Source organism: Pogoniulus pusillus, chromosome 41, assembly GCF_015220805.1.
Source record: "Pogoniulus pusillus isolate bPogPus1 chromosome 41, bPogPus1.pri, whole genome shotgun sequence".
Classification (NCBI taxonomy): Eukaryota; Metazoa; Chordata; class Aves; order Piciformes; family Lybiidae; genus Pogoniulus; species Pogoniulus pusillus.
Window position 1 is genome coordinate 44,167 of NC_087304.1, and position 13,247 is coordinate 57,413.

Below are 13,247 nucleotides of genomic sequence, written 5' to 3' on the forward strand. Positions count from 1 at the left end.
CCCACTTCGGCCCAGTTTGGCACACCTCGGCCCATTCATCCTAGTTTGGCCCACTTCCGCCCACTTTGGCCCACTTTGGCCCACTTCGGCCCTCTGTGGAACAGTTTGGCCCACTTCAGCCCATTCGGCCCAGTTTGGCCCACTTTGGCCCATTTCGGCCCATTTTGGCCCACTTTGGCCCACTTCGGCCCATTCAGCCCACTTTGGCCCCCTTTGGCTCACTTCAATCCACTTTAGCCCACTTCGGCCCATTTCGGCCCTCTTTGGCCCACTTTGGCCCACTTCGGCCCATTTCTGCCCACTTTGGCCCACTTTGGCCCACTTCAGCTCACTTTGGCCCCCTTCGGCCCATTCGGCCCTCTTTGGCCCACTTTGGCCCACTTCGGCCCATTGCAGCCTACTTCGGCCCACTTTGGCCCATTTCGGCCCATTTAGCCCATTTTAGCCCTCTTCGGCCCATTCAGCCCAATTTGGCCCACTTCGGAACACTTTGGCCCACTTTTTCCCATTGCGGCCCACTTCGGCCCACTTCGGCCCACTTTGGCCCACTTCAGCCCAGTTTGTCTCACATCGGCCCATTCAGCCCAATTTGGCCCACTTCGGCCCACTTCCGTCCACCTTGGCCCACTTAAGCCCATTCGGCCCAGTTTGGCCCACTTCGGCCCACTTTGGCCCACTTTGGACCATTGCAGCACACTTCTTCATACTTTGACCCACTTTGGCATACTTTGGCACACTTTGGCCCACTTTTGCCCACTTTGGTCCTCTTCGGACCACTTCGGCCCAGTTTGGTGCACTTCGGCACACATTGGCCCACTTAGGCCCATTCAGCCAAGTTTGGCCCGCTTCAGACCACATCGACCCAGTTTGGCCCACTTCGGCCCACTTTGCCCCACATTGGCCCACTTCGGCCCTCTGTGGAACAGTTTGGCCCACTTGGGCCCATTCGGCCTAGTTTGGCCCACTACGGCCCAGATTGGCCCACTCTGGCCCACTTTGGCCCACTTTCTCCCAGTTTGGCCCACTTCGGCCCTCTGTGGAACAGTTTGGCCCACTTTGGCCCATTCGGCCTAGTTTGTGCCACTACAGCCCAGATTGGCCCACTCTGGCCCACTTTGGCCCACTTTGGCCCATTTTGGCCCACTTCAACCTACTTTGGCCCACTTAGGACCATTCGACCCTTTGGCCCACTTCGGCCCATTTTGGCCTACTTTGAACCACTTCAGCCAACTTTGTCCCACTCTGTCCCACTTTGGCCCATTAGGCCCACTTTGGCCTACTTTGGCCCATTCAGTCCAGTTTGGCCCACTTCAGCCACCTCTGGCCCACTTCGGCCCACTTTGGCCTACTTTGGCCCACTGAGCCAACGTCGGCCCATTCAGCCCACTTCACCTACTTTGGCCTATTGGGCCAACTTTGGCCCAGTTTGGACCACTTCGACCCACTTTGTCCCAATTCAGCCCATTCGGCCCAGTTTGGCCCATTTGGCCCATTTGGCCCACTTTGGCCCACTTTGACGTACTTTGGCCCACTTAGGACCATTCGACCCTTTGGCCCACTTTGGCCCATTCGGCCCACTTTGACCCACTTCAGCCAAATTTATCCCACTTTGGCCCACTTTGGCCCATTCAGCCCACTTTGGCTCACTTCAGCCCACTTTGGCCCACTTCGGCCCACTTTGGCTCACTTCGGCCCATTCGGCCCACTTTGACCCAGTTTGGCCCATTTGGCCCAGTTTGGCCCACTTCAGCCCACTCTGGCCCACTCTGGCCCACTTTGACCCACTTTGGCACACTTTGGCCTACTTTGCACCACTTTGGCCCACATCGGTCCACTTTGGCCCATTCAGCCCAGTATGTCCCACTTTGGCCCACATTTGTCCACTTTGGCCCACTTTGACCGACTTTGGCCAACTTTGGCCCCCTTCAGCCCACTCTGGCCCCCTTCATCCAATTCGGCCCAGTTTGGCCCACTTCAGCCACCTTCGGCCTTCTCTGGCCCATTTTGGCCCACTTTGGCCCATTCAGCCCAGTTTGGCCCACTTCGGCCCACTTTGGCACACTTTGGCCCATTCAGCCCCGTTTGGACCACTTTGGCCAACATTGGCCGATTCGATCCACTTTGGCACACTTTGGCACACTTTGGCCCTCTTCGGCCCATTCGGCCCACTTTGACACACTTCGGCCTACATTGGCCCACTTCGGCCCACGTCAGCACACTTCGGGCCATTTGGCCTACTTTGGCCCACCTTGGCCCACTTCAGCCCATTCGGCCCACTTTGACCCAGTTTGGCCATTCGGCCCAGTTTGGCACACTTTGGCCCAGATTGGCCCACTCTGGCCCACTTTGGCCCACTTTGGCCCACTTCGGCCCACTTTGGCCCACTTTGGCCCACTTCAGGCCATTCAGCCCACTTTGGCTCATTTCGGCCCACTTTGGCCCACTTGGGACCACTGCGGCCCACTTCTTCATACTTTGTCCCACTTCGGCATACTTTGGCACACTTCTGCCCCCTTTTGCCTACTTTGACCCACTTCGGCCCACTTCAGCCCAGTTTGGCGCACTTTGGCCCACATTGACCCGCTTCGACCCATTCGGCTCAGTTTGGCCCACTTTGGCCCTCTGTTGAACAGTTTGGCCCACTTTGGCCCACTTCGGCCCACTTCGTCCCACTTTGGCCCACTTCAGCCCATTCGGCGCACTTTGGCCCGCTTCGGCCCACTCTGGTCCACTTTGGACCATTGTGGCCCACTTCAGCCCACTTCTGCCCACTTCTGCCCATTCGGCCCAGTTTGGCCCACATCAGCCACCTTTGGCCCACTTCAGCCCACTTTGGCCCACTTTGGCCCACTGAGCCAACGTCGGCCCATTCAGCCCACTTCGCCGACTTTGACCTATTAGGCCAACTTCGGCCCCGTTTGGACCACTTCGACCCACTTTGGCCCAATTCAGCCCATTCGGCCCACTTTGGCACAATTTGGCCCACTTTGACGTACTTTGGCCCACTTAGGACCATTCGACCCTTTGGCCCACTTCGGCCCATTTCGGCCTCCTTTGACCCACTTCAGCCAAGATTATCCCACTTTGGCCCACTTTGGCCCACTTTGGCTCACTTTGGCCTACTTTGGCCCACGTAGGCCCATTCAGCCACCTTTGGCTCACTTTGGAACACTATGGCTAACTTTGGTCCACTTAGACCCACTTCGGCCCACTTTGACCCGCTTTGGCCCACTTTGGTCCACTTCCGCCCACTTTGGCCCACTTTTGCCCATTTGGCCCACTTTGGCCCACTTCAGCCCACTTCGGCCCACTTTGGCTCACTTCAGACCGTTTTGACCCATTTCGGCCCAATTTGGCCCACTTTGCATTATTTTGCATACTTTGACTCACTTTGGCCCACTTAGGCCCACTTTGGCCCACTTTGACCCAGTTTGAACCACTTTGGTCCACTTCAGCCCACTTTGGCCCACTTCGGCCCACTTTAGCCTACTTTGGCCCATTCGGCCCACTCTGGCCCACTTTGGCCCACTCTGGCCCACTTTGGCTCACTTCGGCTCATTCAGCCCGCTTCGCCCACTTTGGCCTATTTGGCCAACTTCGGCCCAGTTTGGCCCAGTTTGGCCCACTTCAGCCCACTTAGGACCATTCGACCCTTTGGCCCACTTCAGCATACTTTGGCACACTTCTGCCCACTTTTGCCCACTTTGACCCTCTTTGGCCCATTCAGCCCAGTTTGGCTCACTTTGTCCCACTTTGGGCCACATCGGCCCACTTTGGCCCACGTAGGCCCATTCGGCCCACTTTGGCCCACTTCGGCCCACTTCGGCCCACTTTAGACCATTGCGGCCCACTTCTTCCTACTTTGGCCCACTTCTTCCTACTTTGGCCCACTTCGGCATACTTTGGCACACTTCTGCCCACTTTTGCCCACTTCGGCCCAGTTTGGTGCACTTTGGCCCACATTGGCCAGCTTCAACCCATTCGGCTCAGTTTGGCCCACTTCGGCCCTCTGTGGAACAGTTTGGCCCACTTCGGCCCACTTTGGTCGACTTTGGACCATTGCGGCCCACTTCGGCCCACTTCTGTCCACTTGTGCCCATTCGGCCCAGTTTGGCCCACTTCGGCCCACTTCTGCCCTTCAGCCCATTATGGGCCACTTTGGCCCACTTCGGCCCCTTCAGCCCATTTTGGCCCACTTTGTCTCATTCAGCCTACTTTGGCCCACTTCGGCCCACTTTAGGCCCACTTTGGCCCACTTCAGCCCACTTTGGCCCACTTCAGCCTACTTCGGCACACTTTGGCCCACTTCGGCCCATTCAGCCCAGTTTGGCCCCCTTCGGCCCACTTCGGCCTACTTCAGCCCACTTCGGCCCATTCGGCCCAATTTGGGCCACTTTGGCCCACTTTGGCCCACTTTGGCCCATGCGGCCCACTTCGGCCCAATTTAGCCCACTTCAGCCCACTTCAGCCCACTTCGGCCCATTTCAACCGACTTCGGCCCACTTTGGCCCACTTTGACCCAGTTCAACCCACTTCAGCCCACTTTGGCCCATTGCGGCCCACTTCGGTCTACCTCGGCCCACTTTGGCCCACTTCAGCCCATATGGCCCAGTTTGGTCCTGTTCGGCCCACTTTGGCCCTTTTCGGCCCTTTTGGCCCATTTTGGCACACATCGTCCCATGCGGGCCAATTTGGCCCACTTTGGCCCTTTGTGGCCCACTTCGGCCTACTTCGGCCCACTTTGGCCCATTTCGGCCCATTCGGCCCACTTCGGCCCACTTAGTCCCACTTTGGCCCACCTCAGCCCACTTTGGCCCATTGCAGCCCATTTGGCATATTTTGACCCACTTCGGCCCATTCAGCCCAATTTGGCCCACTTTGGCCCACTTCGGCCCACTTTGGCGCATTTCGGCCCACTTCGGCCCAATTTGTCCCACTTTGGCCCATTTTGGCCCATTGCATCCCATTTGGCCCATTTTGGCCCACAGCGGCCTATTCGGCCAAATTTGGCCCACTTCGGCCAGCTTTGGCCCATTGCGGCCCATTTGGCCCATTTTAGCACACATCGGCCCATGTGGCCCTATTTGGCCCACTTCGGCCCACATTGGCCCACTTCTGGCCATTCGGCCCACTTCTGGCCATTCGGCCCACTTTGGCCCACTTTGGCCTACTTCGGCCAAATTTGGCCCATTTTGGCCCATTTGGCCCATTTTGGCCTGCTTCAGCCCATTCGGCCCAATGTGGCCCACTTCAGCCCACTTCGGCCAACTTTGGCCCATTGTGGAACATTTGGCCCATTTTGGCCCACATCGGCCCATGTGGCCCAATTTGGCCCACTTCGGCTCACTTTGGCCAACTTTGGCCCATTGCGGCCCACTTCGGCATACTTCAGCCCACTTTGGCCCACTTTGGCCCATTGCGGCCTACTTCGGCCCACTTTGGCCCATTTCGGCACATTCGGCCCAGTTTGGCCCGTTTCGGCCATTTGGCCCATTTTGGCCCACTTGAGCCCATTCGGCCCAATTTGGCCCGCTTCAACCCACTTCTGCCAACTTTGGCCCATTGCGGCCTATTTGGCCCATTTTGGCCCACATCGGCCCATGTGGCCCAATTTGGCCCACTTTGGCCCACTTTGGCCCATTGCGGCCCACTTCAGCATACTTCGGCCCACTTTGGCCCACTTTGGCCCATTGCGGCCCACTTCAGCCCACTTTGGACCACTTCTGCCCATTTGGCCCAGTTTGGCCCGTTTCGGCCATTTGGCCCAATTTGGCCCACTTCGGCCCACTTTGGCCCAGTTCAGCCCATTTCGGCCCGTTTGGCCCACTTTAGCCCACTTTGACCCATTGCGGCCCACTTCGGCCTACTTCGGCCTACTTTGGCCCACATCTGCCCATTCGGCCCAGTTTTGCCCACTTTGGCCAACTTTGGCCCATTTTGGCCCATTTGGCCCATTTTGGCCCACATCGGCCCATGCAGCCCTATTTGGCCCACTTTGGCCCACATTGACCCACTTTGACCTACTTCGGCCCACATTGGCCCACTTCTGGCCATTCGGCCCACTTTGGCCCACTTTGGCCTACTTCGGCCCACTTTGGCCCATGCGGCCCATTTGTCCCATTTTGGCCCGCTTCAGCCCATTCGGCCCAATGTGGCCCACTTCGGCCCACTTCGGCCAACTTTGGCCCATTGCGGAACATTTGGCCCATTTTGGCCCACATCGGCCCATGCGGCCCAATTTGGCCCACTTCGGCCCACTTTGGCCAACTTTGGCCCATTGCGGCCCACTTCGGCATACTTCGGCCCACTTTGGCCCACTTTGGCCCATTGCGGCCTACTTCAGCCCACTTTGGCCTATTTCGGCACATTTGGCCCACTTCAGTCTACTTCGGCCCACTTTGGCCCACTTCTGCCCATTCGGCCCAGTTTGGCGCATTTTGGCCCACTTTGTCCCACTTCGGCCCACGTTGGTCCACTTCGGCCCATTCGGCCCACTTTGGCCCACTTTGGACCATTGCGGCCCAATTTGGCCCACTTTGGCCCCTTTCAGCCCATTTGGCCCATTTTGGCACACATCCGCCCATGCAGCCCAATTTGGCCCACTTTGGCCCATTACGGCCCACTTCAGCTTACTTCAGCCCACTTTGGCCCACTTCTGCCCATTCGGCCCAGTTTGGCCCACTTTGGCCCACGTGGGCCAACTTCGGCCCACTTTGGCCCATTTCTGCCCATTTGGCCCAGTTTGGCCGACTTCGGCCCACTTTGGCCCACTTCGGCCCATTGCGGCCAACTTTGGCATACTTTGGCCCACTTAGGCCCACTTTGGCCCACTTTAGCCCACTTCGGCCTACTTCGGCCCACTTCGGCCCACCTTGGCCCACTTTGGCCCATTCAGCCCTGTTTGGCTCACTTTGGACCACTTTGGCCCATTCGGCCCAGTTTGGCTCACTTCGGCCATCTTCTGCCCACTTCGGCCCACTGTGGCCCATTAGGCTCACTTTTGCTCACCTCATCCCACTTTGGCCCACTTTGGCCCACTTTGGCCCATTGGGCTCACTTTTGATCACTTCATCCTTCTTTGGCCCACCTTGGTCCACTTTGGCCCACTTTGGCCCACTTTGACCCACTTTGACCCACTTCGGCCCATTCGGTCCAGTTGGAACCACTTTTACCCATTCAGCCCACTTTCGCCCTCTTGGCCCACTTTAGCCCACTTCGGCCCTCTCGGACAACTTCGGCCCACTTTGGCCCACTTTGGCCCACATTGGCCCACTTTGGCCCACATTGGCCTGCTTCGGCTCTCTTCGCCTCACTTGGGCCTACTTCGGCCCTCTTTGGCCCACTTTGGCCCACTTCATCCCACGTTGGCCATCTTTGGCACACTTTGGCCCACTTTAGCCCACATCGGCACACTTTGGCCCACTTTGGCCCACTTTGAACTGGTTTGGCCCTCTTTGGCCCACTTTGGCCCACTTTGGCCCACATTGGCCTGCTTCAGTTCTCTTCGCCTCACTTGGGCCTACTTCAGCCCACTTTGGCCTACTTTGGCCAATTTGGCCCACTTCGGGCCTCTTTGGCCCACTTCGTCCCACGTTCGCCCACTTTGGCCCTCTTTGGCCCACTTTGGCCCACTTTGGCCTACTTTGGCCAATTCGGCCCAGTTTGGCCCACTTCAGCCCACTTCTCCCTACTTTGGCCCACTTCGGCCCACTTTGGCCCACTTTAGCCCACTTTGGCCCCTTCATCCCAGTTTGGCTCGCTTCGGCCCACTTTGGCATATTCGGCCCAGTTTGGCCCTCTTTGGCACACTTTGGCACACTTTGGCACACTTTGGCCCACATCGGCACACTTTGGCCCACTTTGGCCCACTTTGGCCTACTTTGACCCACTTTGGCCCACTTTGGCCCACTTTGGCCTACTTTGGCCAATTCAGCCCAGTTTGGCCCACTTTGGCCCACTTCGCCCTACTTTGGCCCGCTTTAGCCCACTTTGGCCCATTTGGCTCACTTTGGCCCTCTTCGGCCCACTTTGGCTCACTTTGGCCCTCATTGGTCCACTTTTGCCCACTTTGGCCTACTGCAGCACACTTTGTCCCAATTTGGCACACTTTGGTCCACTTTTGCCGACTTTGGCCTATTAGGCCCAGCTTGCCCCACTTCGGCACGTTCGGCCCAGTTTGGCCCACTTCGGCCCATTTGGCCCTTTCGGACAACTTTGGCTCACTTTGGCCCACTTCGGCCCACTTTGGCCCACATTGGCCTGCTTCGGCTCTCTTCACCTCACTTGGGCCTACTTCAGCCCACTTTGGCCTACTTTGGCCAATTTGGCCCACTTCGGGCCTCATTGGCCCACTTCGTCCCACGTTCGCCCACTTTGGCCCACTTTGGCCCTCTTTGGCCCACTTTGGCCCACTTTGGCCCACTTCGGCCTACTTTGACCCACTTTGGCCCACTGTGGCCTACTTTGGCCAATTCGGCCCAGTTTGGCCCACTTCAGCCCACTTCTCCCTACTTTGGCCCACTTCGGCCCACTTTGGCCCACTTTAGCCCACTTTGGCCCCTTCATCCCAGTTTGGCTCGCTTCGGCCCACTTTGGCTCACTTCGTCCCATTTTGGCCCAGTTTGGCCCACTTCGGCATACTTTGGCTCAGTTTGGCCCACTTCGTCCCACTTCAGCCCTCTTCTGCCTACTTGGGGCCATTTCAGCCAACTTTGGCCCATTCGGCCCACTTTGGCCCACTTCGGCCTACTTTGGCCCACTTCGGCCAACTTTGGCCCATTTCGGCCCACTTTGGACCACTGCGGCCCACTTTGGCCCGCTTCAGCCCATGCTTCACACTTTGGCCCAGTTTGGTCCAGGTTGGCCCACTTCGGCAGTTTGGCCAACTTCCGCCCTCTTCCCACCTTTGGGGTTGGGGTTCCCGCCTTAGAGATCGTGTCTGCCTGAGCTTTCGTGCCTGCATGAGACTTCCCCCGCCTCGCTTGGCCTGGATAGATTCTGCAGAAGGAGCCCAGCGCTCTGCTCTAAAGGACTGCTTCACCCATTAATGCCTATTACGGTCTTAACGACTCTCCTGCGGCTTCTAAAAGAGAACCCGAGCAGACGAGCAGCAGTCCACCCTTTTGAGCCAGCTTGACCGTGAGTTGTTTGGCTCAGCTTTATTATTAAGAAAAATGCTATAATTTAATAGCTAAAAGCCTTTTCCAACTTCTGACTTCCAAAATAGTCAAATTATCTATGTTATCCTGTACATTTTCTCAAACGAATTAAATCTGGTAATTAAAACTAAATTAATTTCTGTATATACTTTTGGAGGTGGGTTTTCGGGAAAATAAAATAACTCTATTTTTGTATAAAATTCCTGACTTGTCTGCATTAATTCCCTGCCTCCACAACAGTAGGAACTTTATTATGTTCTTGGCATTTCACTTCAGCAAGGTACTCCATCATCCCCAGATAAAATGTTCAACAATATCGAAGGATTAATGGAAGCAATCATATGTTGCACTCTACAAAGACTATAATGTAAATCAAGAGGTACCAGTAAAAGCTGTTGTAACCCAAGCATCTAAGTTTCCCTGATATGGGGAAAAGAGAGAGAAAAGCCTGTATAGAAAGGAGTAAAGCTAGAATATAGTTATACCTCAGACTGCAACTGGAAATAACTTAATAAGGGAATTGAAATGAAATTTCTTTAACTCCCATGTTGAGGAGGCCATTTCTTGTTTCACCTATCACAGAAATTGTCATCTGGACGGCTGAGAAAAGGTGGACATAAACCTCCTGAGGAAAAGACATCCCCAACTTGCTGATCCCATGAATAGAAAAGGGGTGTGATCAGGGTTTTTTATATGCCAAGCATGTAATATCTTTATATATATGAGTGGCACCATTGTAGACATAACTGCCCCCCCTCCCCTCAAGGGTACTGGGGTTTAAGTAAAATTGGAAGGGGAATTAACTGATATTGCACTGGACAATTTGAAGAGAGAGGAATAATATCAACTAGATACTCAGGGTAGTGAAGAATAAAAGACAGAAGAGCAGGAGTGTGGAGGTACTGTGCAACCCAAGAGTGAAGAGGACACACAGAGAGGAGAGCCTCTAAGTCCCCTGAAGAACACCTTTGCTGTCTAGAAGATGATATACGCCATTGCTCAAAGCAACCGAGTAGACGGAGGAGACAGAGGGGTAAAAGTGTGGGGAATGGTTGGACTAATGCTTGGCCTCCTCAAGTTTGGGAATACAGATCCCTGCCTAAAATGCCGCCAAACGGTGAAGTAAGGAAGACAAACTCTTGTTGCTTTTGCCTCCCACACCCATATTAATGCAGCTTGTTATAATATGCAACAATTAGAAACTTGCTCCTTAGGGGGACACAGCTTTTGGGTAGGCCACAACCTAGTAATAGGGTACCCAAATGGCCATGGAAACAATGGCCATGGAAAGGAGAGTCATTAACCCCAGCCCAGCTGCTTGAGTGGAACTGGACTGAGGTTACAGAATCACACGACCTGAGGGATGGATGTTACACAAGGAGGTAATTGGGCATTACTGTGTTAAGCAAAAAGGAGAGGTATTCCAAAAAAGGAAGGAGAGGTATTCCAAAAAAGGATAGGAGAATTAGGTTGTAGGAACCTGTTAACTACTAATGGCAGTTCTGCCTCACATTGGTGGCCACATAGCCCTGAGGGACATTGGAGCAAGAATTGTACTAATGAAGCTGTGTGTTATCATTCGCAAAATAACAGTAACCCTTTCATGGAGACAGTTGGACTAAAGGATTTTTGGGAAAACCCTCAAAGGAGTGATTCTGCATGGCAAGCACCAGATGGGTTATTCTGGATTTGTGGAAAGAAGGCCGATACAAAATTGCCAGGAAAGTGGAAGGGAGTCTGAACTATTGGAATAATACAGCCGGCCTTCTTTCTGTTACCAAAAAGCTTGGTGGAAACAAGTGGAGTTTATTCTTTTGTTTTGGAGGATTGATATTCTTGCCTTGCTTTATTCACTTGATCCAGTCAACAGTACAAGAAATGCAGGTGACTCTACCACAGGGAGTCTGGGGAGGGTCAGGCGTAAAGATGTATATGTCCTCAAGAAAAAAGGAAGAAGAAGGGAGTCAAGGACAAGTGGAAAGAGTACTTAGAAGGATGGAAGCATTGACATGGGTAAATATGATCAAAAATAAAATGGCAGATTGTGAAAAATGGTACCCATGTCAATGTGAGAATGGCAGAGCAGAATATAAGAATATGAGAAAATGAGAATATGTCACTATGAGAATGGCAGAGCAGGGTGTGTCTGAGCTAACTAGGTGGAGACTTGGAACCTACGAGCGGTAACAGAGAGCTCTGTGAGAGACAGCAGCCTATCAATGTGGGACGTGAACAAAACAGGGGTGTGCCAGAGCTAACTGAGCAAGGCTAGGGACAGGCGATAACGGAAAGCGCCACGAGCACGGCAGATAAGAAACCAGGAAGCACGCAACTGTGAAGATGGAAATAGCTGAGTCACAATGACACCTGAGGAAGACTCATTACTTCAGCCTCACGACCACCAGAGAGACCCCCAGGAGGATTAGCAGACATGCGCAACAGTTCAATGAAAAACTGCAACCGCTTCGGGAAGAGTTAGAATATGCATTGAACTGCTTTGTGAATATGTATGTGAGTGGGAAACAAAAATCCTGCAGCTGCGTGTGTACCTTGTGCAACTGTGGAGCTAAACTCCCCTGCACCCAGTGGTGCTTCTTGCTTGCCAAAATAAAACTCCTTAAACTTATCTATAAAAGTTTTTGGTGGCTCAATTTTAACAGCACCTCCTGAGCTAACCAGCATCTCTTGCCAGCAGCAGCCAGACAAGGCATCTTAGAAGTAATTGCAGGTCTGGAGCAGAGGCTGATCATCATCAGCAAAATCAGACGGTCAGTGGCAACTAAAGCTTGATTACAGGTGGTTAAATAACAATACAGGTCCTCTTGCAGCAGCAGTCTGTCGTGGAGGGGTTCATCTGGGTTCTGGGGGAGTGAAATATGAGGCCGAATTTTAAAAGGGGTTAAATAATTTAATACTATATACACAAGGAACCCCCCCTCCCCAAACTTATTTACAGCTACCCCACACAAGTTCTTTGTATGCAGTTTCGAGATTACATTTCAGAATGTCTATGTACAGCAAGTTGGGAATTTAGCAAAGGTTTGAAAGGATTTAGGAAGAGAGTCTGTGGCATGAAAGTGCCACTGGTAAGTTATTGAGAGTTTATGCTGGCTTAGATCGAGTTTGCTCAGTTACTCACTGGCTGGAGTCAGTTTCGATGGTCCCAAATACCGTGGGTTTGAATAGATTAGCTCAGGGGCTATTGGGGCACGCTGTCTGGAGCTTCCACGGGCACAGTCAAGCTGGGAACGGAGGGCTGGAGTGGCAGCTGGCCGGGAGTGCCTTGGTCAGTTCCCTGGGCTGGTGCCGTGGGCTGGAGTCATGCAGCGGCGGTGGTCCCCAAAAGTGGCTGGAAGCGGCTAGGAGCAGCAGGTGGGTGGTAGAGGGTGGCAGGAGAGGAGCGAGGTGCGAGATGCGAGAAGCAAGATAGCAGGGACACTGAATTGTCCCTTTTATGAGTTTTGATTCCGAGATTGATGGTCCTTGGCCACAATTCTGTCCAATGGGGTCCTGGCAACAGGCCAAAACATACCAAATAAGGTGAAGTCTGGGGGTCCAGTACTCCCAAATATGGAGAGGGCTCAGGTGGATTCCCCACCCTAGGCACACGAGCTTACACTACGTGTTTACTTCAACCTTCGAGGAGGCAACCCAGACTCGAAGGCACCAGTGCTATTGTGCGCCTTTGTCCCCCTTAACTTGTTTACCCCAAGTTTAGGCAGAGTAACACCCTTTGGGGGGACAACATGTCCGGGCATGAATAAGCTTGTAAACATAGTCATTTGAGGCCTGTGCAACCCTCCACCACACAGTCCCAAGTCTAAAATCTGTGGTAAGAGCCATTCAAGATGCATCTCATTCATGGATGCCCATGATGGACATGAAAGATATGTTTTTCAAGGTCCCGCTTGGCACGGAGGGGTATTCTGCCACCTGTGCCAATTGTGGCAGAGGGGAGAAATTAATTGGTGTGAGATAATATTTCATAAAAATATATATTTATTAACTACAATATTCTGAACTCTCACCACCCCCAACCACTGACTATTAATATTGAATGGATCTACACGGTCATGAAAACATTCTAGG